The sequence below is a fragment of the Macadamia integrifolia genome, chromosome 2 (assembly GCF_013358625.1).
Source record: "Macadamia integrifolia cultivar HAES 741 chromosome 2, SCU_Mint_v3, whole genome shotgun sequence".
NCBI lineage: Eukaryota > Viridiplantae > Streptophyta > Magnoliopsida > Proteales > Proteaceae > Macadamia > Macadamia integrifolia.
Genome location: NC_056558.1, coordinates 19632555 through 19655497, shown reverse-complemented (window position 1 = coordinate 19655497; position 22943 = coordinate 19632555). Strand labels below are relative to the sequence as shown.

The 22943-nt window shown below is 37.4% G+C and overlaps 2 long non-coding RNA genes and 1 pseudogene across 2 annotated transcripts; all 3 read right to left on the bottom strand.

Annotated features, from left to right (window-relative positions):
* Positions 1-715: 715 nt before the first annotated feature.
* On the bottom strand, positions 716-8590 carry LOC122061157. Its single transcript, XR_006134572.1, has 3 exons — positions 6257-8590; positions 5944-6084; positions 716-3797 (listed from the first exon to the last, which is right to left on the bottom strand). It is a non-coding gene; the product is annotated as an uncharacterized LOC122061157 (long non-coding RNA).
* A 9891-nt stretch (positions 8591-18481) lies between these two features.
* LOC122064228 lies at positions 18482-19758 on the bottom strand (annotated as a pseudogene).
* Positions 19759-20634: 876 nt separating this feature from the next.
* Positions 20635-22919, bottom strand: LOC122087706. Its single transcript, XR_006142812.1, has 3 exons — positions 22128-22919; positions 21281-21444; positions 20635-21196 (listed from the first exon to the last, which is right to left on the bottom strand). It is a non-coding gene; the product is annotated as an uncharacterized LOC122087706 (long non-coding RNA).
* Positions 22920-22943: the final 24 nt, after the last annotated feature.

The following is a 22943-nucleotide window of genomic DNA, read 5'->3' as shown; positions in this document are numbered from 1 at the left end:
AGAGCAGTACAGAAGTTCAGATCATGCTGGTTCCTCATCCGGACACGAACACCATGTATCTTCAGGTGCTTTTTCAGGCTATGGATATGGGACTTATGCAGGACCAACATTGGCCACTCCTGAGCAGTATAGAAGATTCTACAATGAATGGGAGACCCACTACCATAAATATTTCGACTGGGGTAAATATTGTGCCTATATTCGACAAGTGCAGAATATCATCGTAGTTGCTCCTATTGAAGAAGGTCTTAGCCAAGGATTTGAACCACCACGACACTTTTCAAGGCACTCATCACAGTGGCAATGGCAATGAGGAAAGAAAAAACTATAAGAAACTCAAATCTCATCATTTTGAACATTTTCAACTCAATATATTTGTCTATCAATACGATACCCTCTACTTAAGTATTTATGCATTCTACATGTTATATATAGCTTTTTTTAACTGTTTTTTATGCAAAAGTGTATAAAAATGTGTTCCATATCCATTTATGTGCCACAATCAAAATCAAAGGTTAAAGATTTGATGTTGAATAATATCCTTTCGATTAGAATCTGTTTTGACAAATATAGAAACTTGGGGCATTTTGATAATTTCAGCACCATATATATTAACCGATCCAGATCCTATACAATTCTTAGATTGTGCAATGTGGTGTAATGCTACCTTTTGACCGACCGATACGACGACCGATACCGATACTTTAATCCTTGACCTTAAGGCAATAGGTTCCAATCTGACAATGGAAAGTTGTTCAAACCATTAAGAAAAGTGCAACATCATATTCCATCATGGGAAATGAAATATTAAATAACTAAAAAAGGAATATTGGGTCAATTAAAAATAAATAAATAAATAGATAATAATGATTAATATAATTTTGTAAAATATTCAAATGCAGCCAATGCATCATCTTCAGTCACAAGAGATTTTTTTTTTTTATGTTCTCTCTCCTCCCCAATCATGTAGGCCCCATATGGATGATGATGTTCCCCGTGCCACCACTGGTGTAGTGTACGAGACTCCCCCAACATTGGCAACATGAAAACCCCCTAAAAATAAAATCAAATTATATTGCCATTTTTTTGTAAATGGACTTTCCTATTTGACACCCCCTAAGGTGTCAAGTTCCAAATACAAACATACACCTATAAAGGGATCCTATAGACACTCTCTTTTATAAATATAACAGTACATTGCTATTAAAGCAATAATATACATACATACAAGAAAGTTGTATATACTTATGAATGAAGTTTGCAGTTGCTCTGAACTCTTCCTCTATAAATCTATAGGTCACCATTGAACATTACCATACCACCTCAATGGCTCTCACGGAGCTTATCCTCAATCGTTGCGACCCCCACTTTGTTTCCAATGCAATCATTCCTTAACTTATCCCGCCTGGTCTTGTCACAAATCACACGTAACATCCTCATCTCTGCTACACCCACAGATTAGGATGTTACACGGGATCCTCATCTCTGGGTGTAGCAGAGTTAAGGATGTTTCGTCGGATGGGTAACAAGACCAGGAGGGATAAGTAACGGATGATTGTATTATAAGAAAAGTGGGAGTTGCACCAATTTAGTAAAAACTTCACAAGAGACGAGGAAGTGGCATGGTCATATTCAATGGACACCTATGGATGCCCCAGTTATCAATGTATTTAAGTCAAACTATGTGAAATCGCTTAATTTATTTAGGCATTTCTCCTTTTTTTCCCTTTTAGGATATGTTTGCGTTATCATGTTCATTTTAGCATGATTATAGTGGGAAATATTTTGAGTCTGTTATTTATTATATATCAGAATGTAAGATTCATGCGCATATACTTGTGGATTATGTTAAATACATGTTCTATTTTATATTTGGATATTTGGTCATTATGTTTATGGTATTCCAAAATATTACTTTTTTGTGCATTTAAATTATGGAAAAATTCATAAGCATTCTCTCTGTGATGCCCTTTAATATTAGGTGATGCACTAGCTCCATGAAATTAATGGCATTGAATGTGGAATTTCCCAAAAGGGTATTTTGCAATCTCCAAATTTTAATTCTTAAAAATACGGACAAAATCGAGGTACAAGGCTTTGCAAGGTCTAAAAAAAAACCCACTGCGATATACATTTTTGTCAAAGTTTCAACTAGAAGTTTCCTGTTTTTGGTAAAGTTTCGACTATGTTTAAGATTTTTGTACCTACTCTGCGATAGACGATGAGGTGGTATGGTCATGTTCAATGGAGAGACTTATGGATGCCCTCGGTAGAGAATCAAAATGCACTAATCTATTGGGTAGAGTTCGGATTTGGAGAAAATGGCTCAAAGTGCTTGGCTGCAGAGCATTTGGATACGGGTGCTCGGGTGTGGAGACTTTGGATGTGGATGCAGGTGCTAACATGGACGAGAAATGCCTAACAACAGAGCTGAAATGTATGCTCCTCTACAACCTATGACATGGCCTGTGGGTTAAGGAGATTCATGCGCAACACAGATTTGCGTTGGCTAAAATGTAGACATTGTCAGTTGATCCTATAAGTGTGTTCCTCTTAGCAAATGCATTTTGAGTTGCTTGGTTTTTGGTCATGTCCACTTTGGCTTGGTCTGCTCCATTTTGGGATGGACTACTCACTAGCTGGTTTGGTCCACTTTTGGATCGCGTGCTCCATTTTGAGATGCTCTGCTCGGTAAATTGATTTGGTCCATTTAGGGACGGTTTGCACAGCTTTGGGATGGGATGGTCTGCTAGGCCTTAGGATGGTATGCTCAGCATTGCAATGGTACACTCGACTTCAATATGGTTGGTTTTCGGGGATGCTATGTGGGTACTTCTTTGCAAATGTAGTTTAAGTTGCTTGGTTGCTGGTTTGGTCCACTATGGGTTGGTCTGCTCCGTTCTGGGATATGGTCTGCTCGGCTACCTGGTTTGGACCACTTTAGGATGGTGTGCTCTATTTTGGGATGGTCTGCTTGGCTAACTAGTGTGGTCCACTTTGGGTTGGTCTGATACTTTTTGGGATGGTTTGCTCGGCTAGCTGGTTTGCTCCACTTTAGGATGGTGTTCTCCATTTTGAGATGGTCTGCTCAGTAAATTGATTTCATTCATTTTGGGATGGTCTGCTCGGCCTTGGGATGGGATGGTATGCTAGGCCTTAGAATGGTATGCTTAGCTTTGCCTTTTGAGATGGTATGCTCGGTTGTTGTGCAGTCGGTTGTCGGAAGCTTGCTTGGGGGCGGAGTGGTTGGTTACAGAAAGATATTGCTGAGCTATTTGAGTCGGTTCAAACAAAGTAATCTCTTTATAATTATCTAAGTTAATTAACAAGAACAAATATAGAGTGAATAAATTAATTAAAAGACGGGCAGAGAAAATCATGTAAGATTACTCCCCTAATTTTGTTTCGGAAGCGTAGATTGCACTCGTCTTTGCATCTAAAACTTTGAACCGTATGTGGACAATACCGCTCATACAGCTTCCAGCCAGCATCTCGAGTTCGGAAAGTCTTCTGGTGCCTTAGTGAATACTTTAAACCATGGTTGGCGGCATGGAAACCAGATCTGGATGTCCTCCTCGCACTCAGGTGGACCCAGATCTCTAACAAACTCAAACTCGAGAAATGGAGTTGACGGTGAGGTTACTCTCTTGCTCCTCTTTGACCTGAAAACCGCTTTTGAATTAGATCCGCCACTGCCACTGTTTGCCATAGACATCTGATGGTTATCACTGCAATTTCATTCCCACGGACGGCGCCAACTGTTGCGACCAAAAGTCAACCGTCACTCCGGGAGAGTCCTACAAAAAAGAGGCCTGAGTAAGGACTCTCCGATGCCAAAGTCAATTTTTAGACAACAATAAAGAGTTATTGTATAAAAGAGCAATGAAGAGAGATTGACCTCAATTATTTTGTTCTTCTTTCCTTATTCAGGCAATCAGCAAACCGACAGAGCAAAACAAAGGCACTTCCTATTTTGGTTTAGAACCCGAAAAAAATATCAAATGAGAAAATGCCAACATGGATTATGTGTCAACAAAATTTGAACAAAAATTGCTACATGATAGAAATATAAACCAAAGCAAGCAAGCTTATCATGCAAGGCGCTACGATGGATCGACCTAAACCCGCCCCATAACCAGGACCAAGAACCAGATCCAATTTCGGTTCAAAGTCACTGATATGGTTGAAGGTTATGAGAATATTCTAGGATTTTATTTTATTTGGGAATATTTGTAATCTTTTATTTTTGGGTAATTTCTAGATAGGTAAGAAATTTCCAATATGAGTCCTTTGTTTCTAATCCTATTAGTCTTGGTTTTAGGAGATTTTTATTTTATTTTACTCTCAAACTTTAACTAGGAAGCTTTAATTTTCATTTATTATAAAGAAGGCATTTAACCCAAGTTATGGGATAATTGATTGAAAAAGAATGAACTGAATTTGAGCCTACATGGCTGTCTTCCCTCCCCCCTTTTCTCTCCCATAATTCTTGATTCCTCCTTACGAGACTCCTCTCCCCCCCCCCCTTTCTATTTTATTCTCTCCTCCTCTGTGGAATCCCCTTCCCCCTTCTTCTCTGCGATCACTCTCCCTGCCCCATATTCTTTCCTACAATATCAATCTCTCTCACTTTATTTCTTCCATTTTGCTTTGTCAACCTCCTTTCATTTTCTGCAATCTGTCCTATCAAACTCCGATCTCTCTATCTCCCCACACTTCTTCTCTGTGATGAGGAGTAACACCTGCAACAGAACTGGACCTGCAACTAACGCTGCTCCTAAAGTCCAGAAGCTCGTAATTGAAATCCAGCCTGATTCACAGAATAAGTCCACTGAATACTCCTTGATTCCTTCAAGTTGTGGACCGATACCTGAGGGTTTGCTTCTACTCCCAAGGGCGACTGAAACCCTATGAGTTTGGCCCCATTTGAAGCTGCTGTGTAACAAGCGATTATTGTGAGAATCGGTGAATACAAACGGGTTTTAAGGATACCAAATTACCTATCAGGTATCTTGGTGTTCCTCTTATTTCAGGAAAACTGAACATGGTGGACTGCTCTCTAATTTTGGACCTGGTTCATAAGAAGCTTGAAGGATGGAAAGCCAGATTTCTATCCTATGCAGGGAGGCTCCAGCTTATATCTTCTGTTCTTCAAGGCAACTATATCTATTGGTCAGGCATCTTTGGACTCCTGAGTAAAGTCATTTCTAAATTGGAATCTATTTTTTTGAATTTCCTTTGGTCTCGTCCTTCTCTTGAGAGGAAAATTCACTACATCTCCTGGGATGCTATCTGCAAACCAAAACACGAAGGAGGCCTTGGCCTTAAGCACATTAAGGAGATGAATATTGCTGGAATTATGAAGCAAATTTGGTGGATTGCCTCTCACAAAAACAGCATTGGGGTCAATTGAATCTATACTAGATATCTAAAAAATGATTCCATTTGGACCATACGACCTTCTTCAAACACCTCTTGGGGTTGAAGGAAAATTATTAGGTACAAAGATGGTCGAGTTAGAGACAGTTTAGAACAAACATGTTCATCAAGCTGCCTACCTGACGCACCAAGAGAAGAAATAAGTAAGAGAGGGATAAATAAAGACAGAATAATGTAACATAGCAATAGGGCTCCTAGCACAATAGAACAAATAATCTCACCCTTAAACGAGCAAAGTACATATCATATACTAGAAAGCTACCAATGATTTAATAAAGCAATTATAATATTAAATTCAATTGGAGTCAACTATAAACAAATAGCTAAACAATGTCACGAAGCAGAAATACAAAGAAAACAATGGTGCAAACCATACAATCAATTAGTGTCTACGAATCAACACATAGCTAAAAAATGTTGAGCGAAGCAAAAATACTAAGGAATACAATATAAGCACGTATGTCATGAGTTTACCAAAAGTACAAAGAAATTACAATGTTTTACCTCTCCCTTTACTTCTTTTAGTTCTTCATTTGTGGTTGTTGTTTTTTTTAAAGAACACTTCGAGAATGGAAGCACGTTTGGCAACACCAATGCTGCTGGAGAAGACGTGGATGAACCACTACATGGTTTCACAATTTCTACCTACAAAAAAGCCACAAACAGGAAAAATAAATAGCGAAAGAAGGTCCCCAACCCTAGTCAAGTGTCCTCCAGTTAAAAGCAAAAGGCATATTCACTACAAGCTTTTGGACTTTCTTCCAAAAGAAAACTAAAAAACATTATTCTCTAACTAATATATGATAAAGATAAGGACCTCTCAGATGGAGATGGAGAAAGAGGTTCCACAGGATTGAAAAGTACAAAAACACTTTCATGTTAACATACGCACTCCACTCCTGTAAAAGTACAAAACCACTTTCATGTTAACAAACACATTCCACTTGCAAAAGTGCTCCACTAGAAGAGTGGAGGCCGGCAAGGAGGGGGAAGACACATTTACTACCCAGAAACACTGTTGTAAAACATAAGTTTCATCAAATATAGCTGAAGATGCGAAGAAAAAAAAAATTACTTAGTCTATCAGAATTATAAATAACGAGTTCAACTGTTGGTGGGATCGAATTACTTTACCAATTTTTCCAAAGTAAAAGCATCATCTAGTTGCAAGTAAAAAATAAAAAAGTAAGTCAAATTAAATTCAACATGAGACCATCCAACTTCAGACACTTTTATCTTTTTATTTATCATACCTAAAGGCAATAGGTTCTAATCTGACAATAGAAAGCTGTCCAAACCATTAAGAAATGTGCAATATCATATTACACGATGGGAAATATAAAATATAAAATATATATATTGGGTCAATTCAAAATAAATAAATGGAAAATAAACAATAATAAAATTTAGGAAAAATTTTCGCACACAGCCAATGTCATATTCTATCACATGAGCTTTTAATTTTTTTTTTTTTGTTATTTTCTCTCTCCTCCCCAACCATGTAGGACCCATCTGGATGATGCTATTCCCCGTTCCACCATTGGTGTACTGTATGAACTCCCCCAACATTGGCAACATGGAAACCCCTTAAAAATATAATCAGATCATATTTCCAATTCTTTTTATAAAGGAATTTTCTTATTGACGGGTATCCAGACTTTAAGGTGTCAAATTCCAAATACTGTACACACTTATAAAGGTGTCTTTTTTTTTTTTTTTTTTTTGCTAACAACGGGTATCCGGGCCTTCGGCTGCCTGACCAACCTCACAAACCGCCTTGGCAGATCACACTTTGTAAACCAGCATAGAAAACCAGATTGGAATTTCACCTTGGAAAGATAGCCTTGTAAACCATTTTAAGTACTGGCTTTGTAAATCATATTTCAAACCACTTGGTAAACCTCCTTGGAAAACCAGAGGAATTTGGGGTTTTACAGATGGGGGAAGAGGGTAAAACATGAGAGAAAATAATAGAGAAGAAGGCTCGACTGAGGAAAAACTAACGGTAAGGGACGAATTTCTTTGCGGCCATGGATGCAATTGTGATAGGGTGAAGAACGAAACCCCCCCTTTTTCATAAGAGTCGTCCGAGGTTATACGACCTTTTCTCATGTCTTCACCTATGGACTTAGGTTTACAGAACGAAGGCAGCTGTTGAGCTCGGTTGACGCTCGCTCTCCAATGCCGGGATACAGTTCTGCTGAAAGGTAAGAAAGGAATGTCGTAATGGTATCGGTCGTCGTATAGGAGGAGCATCGGAGGGTATCGTATCGTATCAGAGATATGCCAAGATATGCTAAAAATCAAGGATTAATGTATTAGCCGTATCGGTCGAGTAAATTTAAGATACGTATCGGAGGGTATCGTATTGTATAGAAGACACATTAAACCATGGTTGGCGGTGTGGCAACTAGATCTAGATGTCCTCGTGCTCAGGTGGAACCAGATCTCAAGCAAATTGGAACTTGAGAAATGGAGTTGCCACACCAACCTTGCTTCAATGCAAGCATCTTTACAAAACTTCACAAATTTGAGTCAAACATTCTCACCAGGTATGACTCCACCACTAACAAAGACCTTAGGGGGAAATGAAGAACACTTATTCCAAATGAGCTGATGAATAGTGCCAGTCACTGCAGCTGCATTATAAGAATGCATCTTTACTGTAGACCATAAGAGAAGATAAAACTGAAATGTATAGAGAGATAAACTGAGTACAGCTTATTACTATAAGAAGATGATAACGACATCAAAACAATTCAATGCTTCTTTCTTCACAGTCTCGATGCTCAAATGAAGAACTAACACCCTAACATGGCAACTAAGGCTCTCCTTAACTAAGGGGCCAGAAATCGAAATCATTTGGTTGCTAGTAGACAAAATAGATTCTTGAATGAAAAATAGGTTTGGTATGCCTATGTGTAACATAAATTTTGTAACCCGGATTTATTTTATTGAAACTTTTTCTTTTAGAAGCAGTCCATCTCAGCATATTTGAACAAGTGGGGAAAAGTTTGTTTTTCACTCCAACCCATAGTTTTGAAGGCGATAAGGCGACGGAGGCATTTGAGGGTCTTTCAAAGCGCCTTAGCGATAAGGCGGGCATAAAGCATCGCCTTATTGACTAAAGCGTTCATGTGTAACTTTTTTATAAAACCAATCTATTTGGCTCAAATTCTAGTTGAATCCTATTACTTATATGTTAAATAAATATCAAGGGTTCATATTCATACCAATGTAAGATATTCATAAAGAAAACAAATCAATAAAGTGAATAAACTAAGTTCATCTTCATCAATCATTAATCATCAATCATCAATCATCAATCTACAATCATCAATCATCATAACACATTAACATATAATATAAATACATAAATAAGAAGCAAAATTATAAATATAAAGAAAATAAGACATAAAAATACAAGCATTTATAATACTTACCTCTATGATGCCAAAATGAGTGCCTAAGCCCTAAGGTCATCCACTATATTTCTACTCCTGTCAAAGAAGAATGAAGCTCACCGATGCCGGAGCAAAATGGTCGCCTGGATCAATGGTTCTTCCTTGTTCCATGATTCCTTCTCAAAGCCCTTTCTTAAAACCCTTGACAAAATCCAAACCCTGTTTGTGAATCGTGTTTTTGTTTTATTTGTTTTGGTTATTTTTTATGGAGTAAAGTTGATCCCATACATCTCAAGTGTTAATAAAACCATACACCTACTAATAAAAAATCTATATTTTGAATCTTCATCCAGTAATTTTTTATTTTTTTTTTTTTTAAAAAAACCCATAAGGCGCCACTTCACGTAAGGCAGAGAGCACTGTCTTACCATCTCTAGACCGCATCAACGCCAAGGCGTTGCTAAGGCGTAAGGCGACGCCTTAGCAGCGCCTTAAAAACTATGCTCCAACCTATAACTCTAGTTGAAGTAGGGATCATTCCTTGCCTAAGACTTTTTCTACAGAATGCAGTTGGCCCACTGTATCCCTATGATGGCAATCTATTTTGATATTGAACTGAAGTTCTATGATTCTAACTGGTTTGTCTTTTGTGACCTCTGATTGGCTACCAACTGCCTTCAATTACTGCTGAGGGTAGTTTGTGCCCAACTTTCCTCCTGCTCTTCCCACTCGGCTAATAGAACCTTCTTCAAAAAGGTATGACTTATAAGGGCTCTACCGAGTGCCTACCTACTGCTCCACTTGGACATTTTGTTCCAACCACTATGTAACAAAACCCCGCATTTCAGCTCATACATTCTGATGTTTTAGGTTCTATTTAGGCATTTCAATTCTTCTTAAGACGAAACCGTAGTAAGATAAAAAAGTAGTTGGTAACATGTATATGGGTAGAATAATACTATGTTATCTATGTTTATGTAACATGAGTACAAAGATTGATGGCAGGATTTCCAACATAAAATCATTAAACCGCAGTTTATAACAACAGAACATTACCTCCATGTGAAACTGCAGAGCATGTAAACTCACCACCAACATTATGTAAATTCAACAAAGGATGGCCTCCCCTTCACTGAACTTCCTTCAATACATGATGCTTTACAAGGTTTCACAAATTAGAATCCAACATTCTAAGAGTTTGACCATATGTGGCAATCAGTAAACCAAGTTTTGAAGTTACCAGATAAAATGCCGAGCTTCTTGGTATAAACATCTGTAAAGGGTATCTCTGAGTGCTTAATCAGATCTACCATTCAGCACTTGGAATGCTTAATCCTTAATCAGATCCATGCAATCTTGACCTATGTTTCTTCTAACATGGAGTCACTTAGGTGATTCATTTGTGTTGCCTTAGGTTCATGGACAAAACCTACACAGATTCATCTCAGTTATTGGGATGAAAGGCACTGTATTAGGATTAATGCCTGTTTAAGGTGACATTTATTTTTTATGTTCATTACCATTTTAACTCTCTTATATAGTAAATGCATTTTTAATATCAGCATGATGTTTATTATCTATTCTCTAACCTTCCTTTGTATCATATATATATAAATGACTTACAGAAATCGGAGATTCTTAAGTCTTTTATCACTGTGTCAGATTGCTAGTTAAACAACCCTCGGTACAAAGACATAAGTTTAGCCTTCTAAATTGTCTGCTTTAAGAAAGTTGAAGATAAGGAGTTCAAAAATTACAATGGATGCCTCGTGGTCCACAGGGGTACATGCATCAGATATCCATTAGACTAAGATGCCAGCAACGATGTGATGTCCTGCAGTATTAATAATCCATGAATAATGGAAGAAGATCCTTTCACTTAACGATAACTAACCATCTCATATTGCCATCGAGTGCATTTTATGCAAAATTGATCACAAATAAATTGATTAATAAAATAATAGAAAAAACTTTGACAGTGTCACTTAAGTTATATAGCAATTCCTAAAGCCAAGGATTCAGAATGACAAGTTCTATATTACCCAGGATAGAATAACCACTTAATAATAGCCGAACAGATTAGATCTTCAAGCAATTGAAGTATGTTAAGGCAACAGAGAACCAAAAATTATACGAAATGGTCAGTAAGATCAATTATGCCACCGGAACTAACTGAAAATGAAATGCTATCATAATACAATCACACACATGCAGGCAGCTCATAAATTTGCATTGCAAACTCCAATTTTCACATGGAACCTACGAAATGATAAATCTGAAATTTGGTTTAAAAGCAAATGATGAACACCAGATGAATGATGTACAGAATCTCTAACAGAGATTATTAGGGTACTACACAATGAACACCGAAAATGCCATGACTGGAATTTTAATCTCAAGTTCCCATTAAAATTAAACAGCCTTCTAGAAAAACTTAGTCATTTCTGAAGTGCCTAGTGGACCATCAAGAATCTTAATGCAAGCTCTTGTCTCCTCACACATTCTTTTAATGAACTCTCCTTTACGACCAATAATACCACCAACTTTTTGTGCCGGAACCAGTAACCGGAATACACTCTCCCCCAGGCCACCTTTTTTCATTGCCAGAAATTCTAGAATTACCATCATGCCCTCATTTGGGTTGAGGGAGTGAATTCCCAGGCATAACAGTCATATCAGGTTCAGTAAATTTTTTCACTGATGCAGCCATGTGTTACACTGAACAATGACAAACGATGGAGACTAGTTAATAAAATCACCAAATAACAGAATTTATATTATCCATAAATAAATATTTTTTGCATTATAGCTTTCTACTGTAGTTTAGAGCCACAAAAGTCAAAGTTAAGGCAATCCTAAATTTAGATTATCTATACAAACAAAAAATTAATTTAGATTATCCCTATTTATAAAATGTCCAAGAACAAGAAGCAGGAAAAATGCTAGAGCAACATTCTGTTACAGTTCAAGACAAGTGAAAATCAGTGTGTTCAATCAAGAGGCTCCATCTTTTTCTAGTTGAATTAAATTGAAACAATAAATATTGTGATCAATGAATCATCCACATGGCTCTGGTGGTCTAGTTGCCAGAAAATAAACTGTGTGAGTTGTCCATGATACCATATCAGGCTGTGAGTTTCACATTTATAGCCCCTTGCCATGTCCTAGAAAAAGTGCATTTTGGGGCACATTTTGATGGACATATATAAATTTAAATTTGGAATGATCTTTAACCTTTAAATGGTGGGTCAAAGAGCCAAAGTGGGAAGGAAATTTAATATAAGGACATGTTCCTCTAATATCACCTTCAAGATGACCCACAGAAAAACCACCACCAAGGCCAACAAGCACACACACACCAACACACAAAGAAAAGAAGTGAACTACTGCTGGCGAGGAAAAATTACTAATACAAGAACAAAAATAAAAACTGAACCACCAAAACGAATCCAATTTATTATACCAGACACCAAACATGCATTCCAGTACCAGAGCATGGGTAGACACCAAATATGCATCCAAGTCCAAGTGCACATGCAATTGCACGTGTGGCCATATGAAGGAGAGAGGGGATATAAAAAAAATTCCATTCGAAGATTAAGGATGAGATAAGCTAATTCCCACATAATGGTGGCAATAATGAAATCATTAACAAAACACCATTACTATAGCAAATGCAATTCTATGGTGGAATTTATTTTTGGGCATCATTATGAGTTCTATAATTCAAATAAATTCCAGCTTAATTGTTCCCACAATACTTGACCGGGGAGAACTATATTAAAATTGAATTTCAATGATTATTAGCCTTGGGAAAATCCGAGGCACTTAGATATATAGGAATAGTCAAAGCCAACTTGGTGCATCATGTAGGAATATCCATGTCTCTATAAGGGTTGGAAACTTTGTAACAATGTAAAATTTGAGCAACTAATAAGAAAATAATAATTGAAAACAGAGAAAGGGGAACTCAATTTGACAAAGAAAGAGATATGGACCAAAATATACTTAAATATACAAGTAGAACAGAAAAAAGAAGAAACCAACATTTTCCAATGCCAAGGGAAATATCTGAAGAAGAAACCAAGATAATACCAAAACAATCATCTCTAAATGAATGAAAACAGATCCTATGTTAACATCGACAATTAAGTGCCATCATCGTTAGAATTGAGATCAATCATGTTCATAAACATTCAAATAGTGGAACGTTCAGAACAACACTCACTCCAAAACAAATCTTGCAACCAATAAACCAGGGCTACGAGTCCCCAGCCACTCAAGTTCCTTCACCCTTCAAACAAAGGTGACCTAGATACATAACCAAGTCATTGTAAATACATAACAGATTTTCAACAAGGGGGAAGCAAGTGATTTTCTCAACTTCTAAGTTAGCAAGACAACCTAAGTTGGAGGTCAAGATTTGGGATTAAGCCTCTTTAGGATCAGTGATTCTCTCATTCAAATCAATTCACTTCATATCTGTTGTTTTTCTAGTGACCAGGGCTTCAAGGCTTCCAGAATCCTTAAGTTGAAATGGTGATTTCTAAAAAACAATGATATTTATTTCAATTCATAGGATTACTCTCATCTCTAGACTCCGTAAGAAACTGTGTTATTTTAGTAGCTAAAATGATATACAATTAACCATACAGTGATAGAAGATACGCCATTAAATGCAATTCCAAACTCTTTATTTGGAGTAAGTTTATTGCAGCAGGGTTGTAGAAGAGGGTTAGCTTTTCTCCCTGTCAAAAGTTTGACAACCCAATGTTGGAGTCAAATAAACCAAAAACCAGGTAAGTGGAATCGGTCAACTTGAGTGCCCAACATAAAGAAGTAGGAGGAAGACCACTCAAGGCTTTCCACAAGACAGGAGCACTTGCACGTTCAAATGCTGCCCACGTTGAAAGTAAAAAACCTGTAGAACGGCAGTACAATAGCTAAATAAATTTCAGCTCTGCAAAAGAAACAGTGTATGAAATTTGACAAGAGGAGCTAAAGGTTGCAACCATGATATTCACATAAATTTTACCTATGTAAGAAATGAAAGTACAAACCCCAGAAAGTTGAACAGTTAAATTAATAATATTTAAATATTTTTCAAAGCATACAAAGGGGAATTCTGAGTCAAGGCTAAAGGACATGAAGAGGGATAGCATCCTTACCCATAGGGGGAACACATAACAAATACAAAGTCACAATAAGCACTATAGTAGACACAAGCAACATAGATGATTGTTGCCTTAATCTGAAACAAACACTAAGAGATTCTCAATAAAAAATGAAAAAGAGAAAGAAAAAACCCTTACCCATAGGGAACACATGATAAATACTAGACACAAGCAACATGTATGATTGTTGCCTTAATCTGAAACAAACATTAAGAGATTCTCAATATGAAATGAAAAAGGGAAAGAAAAACCCATCAAAATAAATTTGAATCCGACTTACTAAGCACGTACACAATGGTTTATCTTTTGGGGCATGCATCTTTTATTTCTCTTAGCAAAAGTTTTAAGAAAAAATCAAAACATTAACCATTGTATATGTAATTTTTCTAGAAGATCACTATAAAACTCTTGTCCGTCATGGAAAGTTTTGAATCAGGAAAATGGAAGACGATCAAAGGCATTATTCCAGTCGAAATCCAATACTAAAAGATCTAACATTACATACCCATTCCTTATTTTTTCAATGCTAATTATTTTATTGATGGTTTAATTCCCTACACAGGGTGAGAAGTTAAGATTATACAGCAAATAGGGCAATCAAAATAACTAATGAAAACATCAAAGTAGACGACACCAATATAATCAAAGGGAGAATTCAACCCTTAACCAATTATTATATGCATGTAACATAACAAATTCAAAATGAGTAAATAACTCTCTTTTTTTCTGACATCAATGGCAGATATAGCAAGGCTGGATCACTGATCTTTTGGGTCATTGACAAATTGACTCCTAAAGTAAAGAGTTGTAGCCAACTATCAAATCAAATGGAAACAAAATTGAAAATAAAGCTCCAAACAAAGTAATCATTTGAAAAGATGAATCATATTTTTAGTGTAGCCGCAGTTACATCAGAATTTGGAATTTTTTAGTGGTCAAATGTCCTATGAGTTTTTCAACTTCATCAAAATATATCATATATCATATCTAAGGGAATTCTGCAATCAAGTATAAATGTGTTATGTGCAAGTAGCTAGGCATGCAATAGACAAACCCGCCCACCCCCCAAAAAAAAGGGGGGGGGGGGGCAGGGATAGGGGGAGGCAGGCTTACAATAGTTGGGTTTTTCCTATTATAAACTTAGACTATCCAAATTACTTCACATCAAATATAGACGATAACTCATTTAATGAAGTCAGGACAATACAGTACCTTAGCCAAGAATCACCACACGGGATACAAAATATAGTCAAGCATTCCCATAGATGCTTGGAACAACTCAATAATAAAACCCATCACATTTGCAATTTAACTTATTTGGCAATTGGAGAAAATTAGAAGGGAACAGAATCTATTGTTGTTGTACGATGTCTTGTATTCCGTCAGAGTTTAATCCAGGAAGTATTGGTGCAGCACCCCGACAAGCAGGATGGCAATCCTCCGCTCGAATTTTTAATATGAGGGCAATTGTGTACTTATCGGACTAGGGATTTTTCGCTATATATTTGTAGCGAGATTTTCTTTCTCTGTAATGTAAGCAATACTGAGATGTGTGAGGGACGAGCGTTGTAACCCTATTCTTCATTGATAGTGAAGCAGAATCTCATCTCACCAGAGACGTAGGCAATCTTGTCGAACCTCGTAAATCTGTGTGCATTGCTTGTTCTTGTTTTTCCATTGTCTTCTGCATCATTTTAGGGTTGCGTTTCTACATCTATCCCATTCGAAAGAACATAGTGTTTACTAGTTAACGACTGCTCAGCTTCATAATGCACATGGCTGGATACACAGTTACACACATTAGCAGGTGGTCTATAAGTAGTAGGAAACTATATGTTAAAGGTTGGTGGAAAAATCTAAACCAGTGGAGAAAGCATAAAGAAGATATAGGTTAAACCGTTACCCTGCCACTTAAGTTCCCAACGGCCCCACTTCCATAGTTTTTTAATCCCATTTGACCCAAGAGATAAAATGCCAAAACCAGAATTGTCTGAAGATGTGCAACCTGGATATAATGGGACAACTAATCAATTAGAAAGTTGATGCAAGTGATATATGGAAAATGATGAAAAATGAATTATAAATGGCACAACTTGCATGCATGATTTGCATTCTTAGTCAACTCGTATGGTTTTGTTTTATCAATTACATTACCCAAAGACCTTTACTTTATCTATGCTTCTACCAGTAGGATCAGCCCCATTCTTCACAAATTATTCTAATTGTTTCAAAAAAAAAACAAACAAACAAACAAACAAACAAAACAAAACAAAAAACAAAAATTAAGGCTAGCTTAAGAAGCAACAGAGCAGCTAGAAACATAAGAGAAGAGGCTAATCAATAACACATCACAAAGAAAGTTGATGTTCATGATGAGGATGATAAAAAGGATGATCACAACCTAACCTGAGACAGGTTATTACTTGGTGCTCTCAGTGCTTCTAAGGATTGGTTTCCAATCTCAAACATCCGAGACTATCAGTACTTCCACGTATCATGAAACCATTATCTTTTGTGGTAACAAGAAGAATTTTTCATCGTCATTGAATCTCAGACGAGGCAGACGGTAAAGCAATCAAAGCACTGAGTGTGGATCTAATTTGAATGAGGTCCTTTACAAGCGGACAAAAAAAATCAAATTAAAACAATACCTACCAAGAGTCCAACCTCATTATATGTGCTTGTGAATGTCGACATTGTCCACATCCCGAAACTTTATCTGATGATCCTCACCAACAACTAAAAAGAGATTTTGTGTTTTGTCAAACTGAACAACACCATTTGACCTTTTTTTTCATTCTAAATTTTTGATATGTTCCCTTAATTACTCTTTCACTTTCATTCTAGTCATCCCGGTTAAAAATCACTGTCTTTACCCTTTCCAAAAGTGTAAAACCTGGAAAAAAAAATCGCTCAACCGTCAACTACCCCATATAGATCACAAAATGCATCCATATATGATTTATATCCAAATTAAAAATAAAAAAAATATATATATATAGTATTCCCAAGTTTTGTCCAAGAGTATCATAGTCGACTCTGGAGCCCATATTGTCATTAAGTGTGGGAGCATGTATTTCTGCAACTAGAGTTGAGAGGTTTTGCAGTTTTTGACAAGCGAGAACAAAGCCTTGAGAACAATTTTGGAAGCACAAACCATGACCTCATTGAAGAAATGGTTGAACTAAGGATTGGCCACAACAGAGTCCCATTTTTGGCAACTGTGAGCTTTGGCAAAAGCCATGCCATGCCGCCTTCTTGGACGCATTTGCTGAGGTAGTGCCAAGGCCCAATAAAACAATATTAGATGCCAAGGCAAAATTGATACCAATAAATATCAGAAAATTTTGCCCCACAAGATTTTGATAGTTTTTTGTAAAACAATTTTTACCTCCATATTTTTTTACCATTGATCTGGTATCGACCAATGCTGCAGCCTCGTGCATTGGCAATATCGCCCATTCACTGATCCTCTCTCTCTCTCTCTCTCTCTCTCTCTCTCTCTAACACACACACATGCCATCTCTCGATATTTACATTTTTATTACAACCAACCACCTAGAGAAAATATCCTTTTCTATCCATCAAATGACAAACAAACACAGGCATTCACGCGTTCTTTTTAAATTCTGACCACCCAAAGTATTCCAGCGGATATCGACGATTTCTTTGGTGTGAGCCCCATACTCATCAACAGGAATCTAAAGTTCTGGCGTGCTTGACATATAAGAAATGATTCCCAGCAATTTTTATTCTTATTTATGCATGTCCAAACCACTCCTCAACATGTACAGCTCACCATCATCCAAGGCCAGGGGGAGGGAATAATCCTACTGTCATTACTCAATTATATAGTTGGTTGAAGGTATCTTCTATCACGGAAATTAAATGGTAGGTATCCTAGACATTCACAAATTTGTTTCATTATGCCATCACCAATCACCACCATTCATCATTCACACATACAATGGTGTTATCTCACAGGAAAAAAGAAGTATTAACGAGTTTGATATTTGCCCTTGAACACAAAGTACAAACAAAGCTAATTATGGTCTCCATAGAATAAATGATCAAAATCAAAAGAAATTTGCTAAACTCTTAACATTTAAACAATTATAAATCTGAAACATGAAGACAAGGTATCTCTGCATAATAATTCATATATAAATCCTTCTCCTCAGTGTAACCAAATAAAGAGATCAGAGCTGATACCTACAACTATCAGTAACTGCCACCACCCATATCCCAAGATGGGTTATAACAACAGCATCATGTAGCAACTAACTGAGAATTGATCAAAACTGAATGTGGTTTTAACTTATAACAACCTTTACCAAGTTTAAGAACAGAGTAAATACAGGAAAGGTTGATAAGAAGGTCAAGGTGCGCATGAGCTGTGTTCCACTATTTTCCAGTGTATCTCCACGAATATTTTAGAAAGGATAATTCTTAAAGCAGGGAAGTTTAATCTAGTTTCACTCAAGAAAACAGGTAATGCACAAACCAGAAGGAAGAAAGGAAACCAACTGTGCCCGTGGCAAACATGACTGCTATACCCATGAAGAGTGACTAACCCAGGTAAAGAGTAGCCGAAACTAGTCCGCTCAGATTTCGGAGATCTAAAATAAGATAGTTTAAGGAGTATAAGAAAATGTACAATGCAACTGAACCAGAGGCAAAGAAGGATTTCCACCACCACTTCCAGTGCCCCACACACAGGTGCATGTGAGTGAGACGAGAGACACTTCAGCACATAAAACCACAAGAAGGATCAGTACGACGAACAAGAATCCAAAAACATAATAGACATGGCCCATCCAAATGCTAGACAGTATGAAGAAGAATTCAATAAAGAGTGTCCCAAAAGGAAGATCCCTGCTCCTAGCACCAACAACCAAGAAGGGTATTTTTGAGCTGGGTCTTCACGAGGGATCTGATTGGTCCGAACAGGGTACTCACTGTGAGGTGCCTTAGCCCCAAGGTACAAAGAGTAAGAGGCACAAATATGCAGAACCAAAGCTAAATCAGAACAACAAAAAAGAATAATTGACTGAAAAAGAATGGCCAGGTTTTCAAAGATTTTTTTTTTTTATTTTGGTCTCAAACTTTAACTAGAAAGCCTTAATTTTCATTTATTACAAATAAGGCATGTAACCCAAGTTATGGGATAATTGACTGAAAAAGAATGAACTGAATTTGAGCCCGCATGGCTGTCTTCCCTTCCCCCTTTTCTCTCCCTTAATTCCTCCTACCTCCCTACGAGACTCCTTCCCCCCCCCCTCTATCGTATTCTCTCCTCCACCTCAGTGAGAATACCCTTCCCCCTTCTTCTCTGCGATCACTCTCCCTGCCCCCTTCTTTCCAGCAATATCAATCACTCTCTCATTTTATTTCTTCCATTCTACTTTGTTTACCTCCTTTCATTTTCGGCAACCTGTCCTATCAAACTTCGATCTCTCTATCTCCCCCCCCCTCTTCTTCCCTGTGATGTGGAGTAACACCTGCAACAGAACTGAACCTGCAACAAATGCTGCTCCTAAAGTCCAGAAGCTTGTAATTGAAATCCTACCTGATTCACAGAATAAGTACGCTAAATACTCCTTGATTCCCTCAAGTTAGTGGGCTGATACTTGAGGGTTTGCTTCAATTCCCAAAGGCGACTGAAACCCTACGAGTTTAGCACCATTTGAAGCTCCTGTAGTGATAACTGAAGGCATAACCAGATCTGGTCTGTGAACCATCGCCCAGATCTGCTCCCAGTAATTAATCTAAACATATTATCTAATTACAAGGTCTGTTGTTAAATGTTTCTAAGAGGCTGAAGGGTTAGGAACTTAAACCTGAAATCTCGTTTGGTTTGGAGTCCTATTGATGAAGAAAACCAGACTAGTTCTTCCGCCCTTGTTTCTGTCCAAAGGTTGAACACAACCTTAATCGTGGGATTTATTTCAAGTCTTTTATTCTGATTTTCCCATTATACCGCTATAAAGCCCCTTTATGCCACTTTGTCCTTCAATTGCTTTTAGTTCCAAATCCAACCAGGAACGATAATTTAAATTCCCATTTGTGTCCACTCTTCTTGACTGACCCATTTAACAATAGATAGTTCTGGTATTCACGAAAATGCCATTACACCCTTACGAACTTCAATCTATTTACAGAATTGCCACTCGATCGTAAACATCTATATAGTTACTCTTTTGCCACCTAATCTTAGTCTTAAGGGCTTAGAGCTTGTGTTAACTCCCCTTTTTTCTCTATCCTTGTCAATGGGATGGTCTGCTCAGCTAACTGGTTTGGTCCACATTAGGATGGTGTGCTCAATTTTGGGACGGTCTGTTCGGCTAGCTAGTGTGGTCCACTTTGGGTTGGTATGATCCGCTTTGGGATGGTTCGCTCGGCTAGCTGATTTGGTCCACTTATGGATGGTGTTCTCCATTTTGAGATGGTCTGCACGGTAAATTGATTTCTATTTTGGTATGGGATGGTTTGCTAGGCCTTAGAATGGTATGCTTACCTTTGCGTTTTGGGATGGTATGCTCGACTGTTGTGCGGTCGGTTGTCGGGAGCTTGCTTGGTGGCGGAGTGGTTGGTAACAGAAAGATGTTGCCGAGCAATTTGAGGCAGTTCAAACTAAGCTATCTCTCCATAATAATCTAAGTTAATCAACAGAACAAATATAGAGTGAATAAATTAATTTAAAGACAGGCAGAGAAAATATGTATCATTACTCCCCTGATTTTGTTTCAGAGGCGAAGCTTGCACTCGTCTTTGAATCTACTACTTTGAACCATACGTGGACATTACCGCTCATACAACCCCCAGCAAGCATCCCAAGTTCGGAAAGTCTTCTGGTGCCTTGGTGAATACTTTAAACCATGGTTGGCGGCATGGAAACCAGATCTGGATGTCCTCCTCGCGCTCAGGTGGACCCAGATCTCTAGAAAACTCAAACTTGAGAAATGGAGTTGACAGTGAGGTTACTCTCTTGCTACTCTTTGACTCAAAAACCCCTTTTGGAATAGATTCGCCATTGCCACTGTTTTCCAGAGACAGATCCTATGGTTATCACTGCAATTTCCTTCCCACGGACGGCGCCAACTGTTGCAGCCAAAAGTCGACCGTCAACTCCGGGAGAGTCCTACAAAAAAGAGGCCGGAGGGTGCTTTGGCCAAGACTCTCCGATGCCAAAGTCAATTTTTAGACAACAATAAAGAGTTATTGTATAGAATGAGCAATGCCGAGTGAGGAAGAGAGATTGACCTCATTTATTTTGTTCCTTCTTTCCTCTTTTATGGGACAAGTGTAATGAAATCCTAGTCCAAATTAAGTGTGAAACCCCTGGTTCATCCTTCTAAGTAGGTGTCTTGAGTTGGTGTCGAGTCCTTTGCTTTGAAGTAGGATCTTTTGAATGTCACGTGTCGCACCTATCGGCATATTGGCGAAGAGATTTTGGGGGTTAGCAGTCAATAAAATCAATCATGCCACCTGAATTAACTGAAAATAAAATACTTTCAAAATCACCTGAATTAACTGAAAATAAAATACTTTCAAAATACAATCACACTTATGCAAGAAGCACATATATTTGCATTACAAACCACAATTTTCACATAGAACCTATGAAATGGTAAAACTGAAATTTACCTTCAAAGCAAATTTGTAGGATTTGTATCTGTTTGTATCTTGATATGAAATAGTCGAGTCAGAGACAGTTAAGAACAAACATGATCTTCAAATTGCCTATCTGACGCAACAAGAGAAGAAATAAGTAATAGAAAGGCAAGTATAAACAAAATATTGTAGCATAGCAATAGGGCTCCTAGCACTATAGAACAAGCAGTCTCACCATATACTTGAAGTCTACCAATGATGGAGTAAAGCAATTACAATGTTAAATTCAGTTAGAGTCAACCATAAACAAAAAGCTAAATAATGTTGCAAAGCAGAAATACAACGAAAAATAATGGAACAAACCATACAACCAATTAGAGTCTACGAATTAACATAGAGCTAAACAATGTTGAGCGGAGCAAACATACAAAGAAACACAATGCAAGCATGTATGTCACGAGTTTACCAGAAGTACAAAGAAAGTACAATGTTTTACCTCCCCCTTTACTTATTTTACATCTTCAGTGCTGCCGGAGAAGATGTTGATGAACCACGATATGGTTTCACCATTTCGACCTGCAGAAAGCCACAAACATGAAAAATAAATAGCGAAAGAAGGTCCCCAACCCTAGTCAAGGGCACTACAGTTAAAAAAGCAAAACTACAAGCTTTTCCACTTCTTCCTAAAGAAACCTAAAAAACATTATTCTCTAACTAACTTATGATAAGAAAAGACCTCTTAAGTGGAGATGGAGATGGAGATAGAGGTTGCACAGTATTGAAGAAGTACAAAAACAATTTTATGTTAACAAACACACTGCACTCCTATAAAGTGAAAAACCACTTTCATGTTGACAAACACATTCCACTCCTGCAAAAGTACAAAACCACTTTCATTGTGACAAACACATTCCATTCCTGCAAAAGTGCTCCCCAAGAAGAGAGGTGGCCGGGGGTGGAGAGGGGGAAGACATTTACAACCCAGAAACACTCCTACAGAACATAAGTATATCAGAATTATAAATAACTAGTGCAACTCTAGATGGGATCGAATTAATTTCCCAAATTTTCCAAATTAAAGGCTTCATCTGCTTGCATGTAAAAAAAAAAAAAACGATACTAAGTCAAATTAAATCCAACCTGAGACCAACCAATCCAGACACTCTAATGTCATTATTTATCATACCTTAAGGCAATAGGTTCCAATCTGACAATGGAAAGTTGTTCAAACCATAAAGAAAAATGCAACATCATATTCCATGATGGGAAATGAAACAATAAATAACTAAAAAAGGAATATTGGGCCAATTCA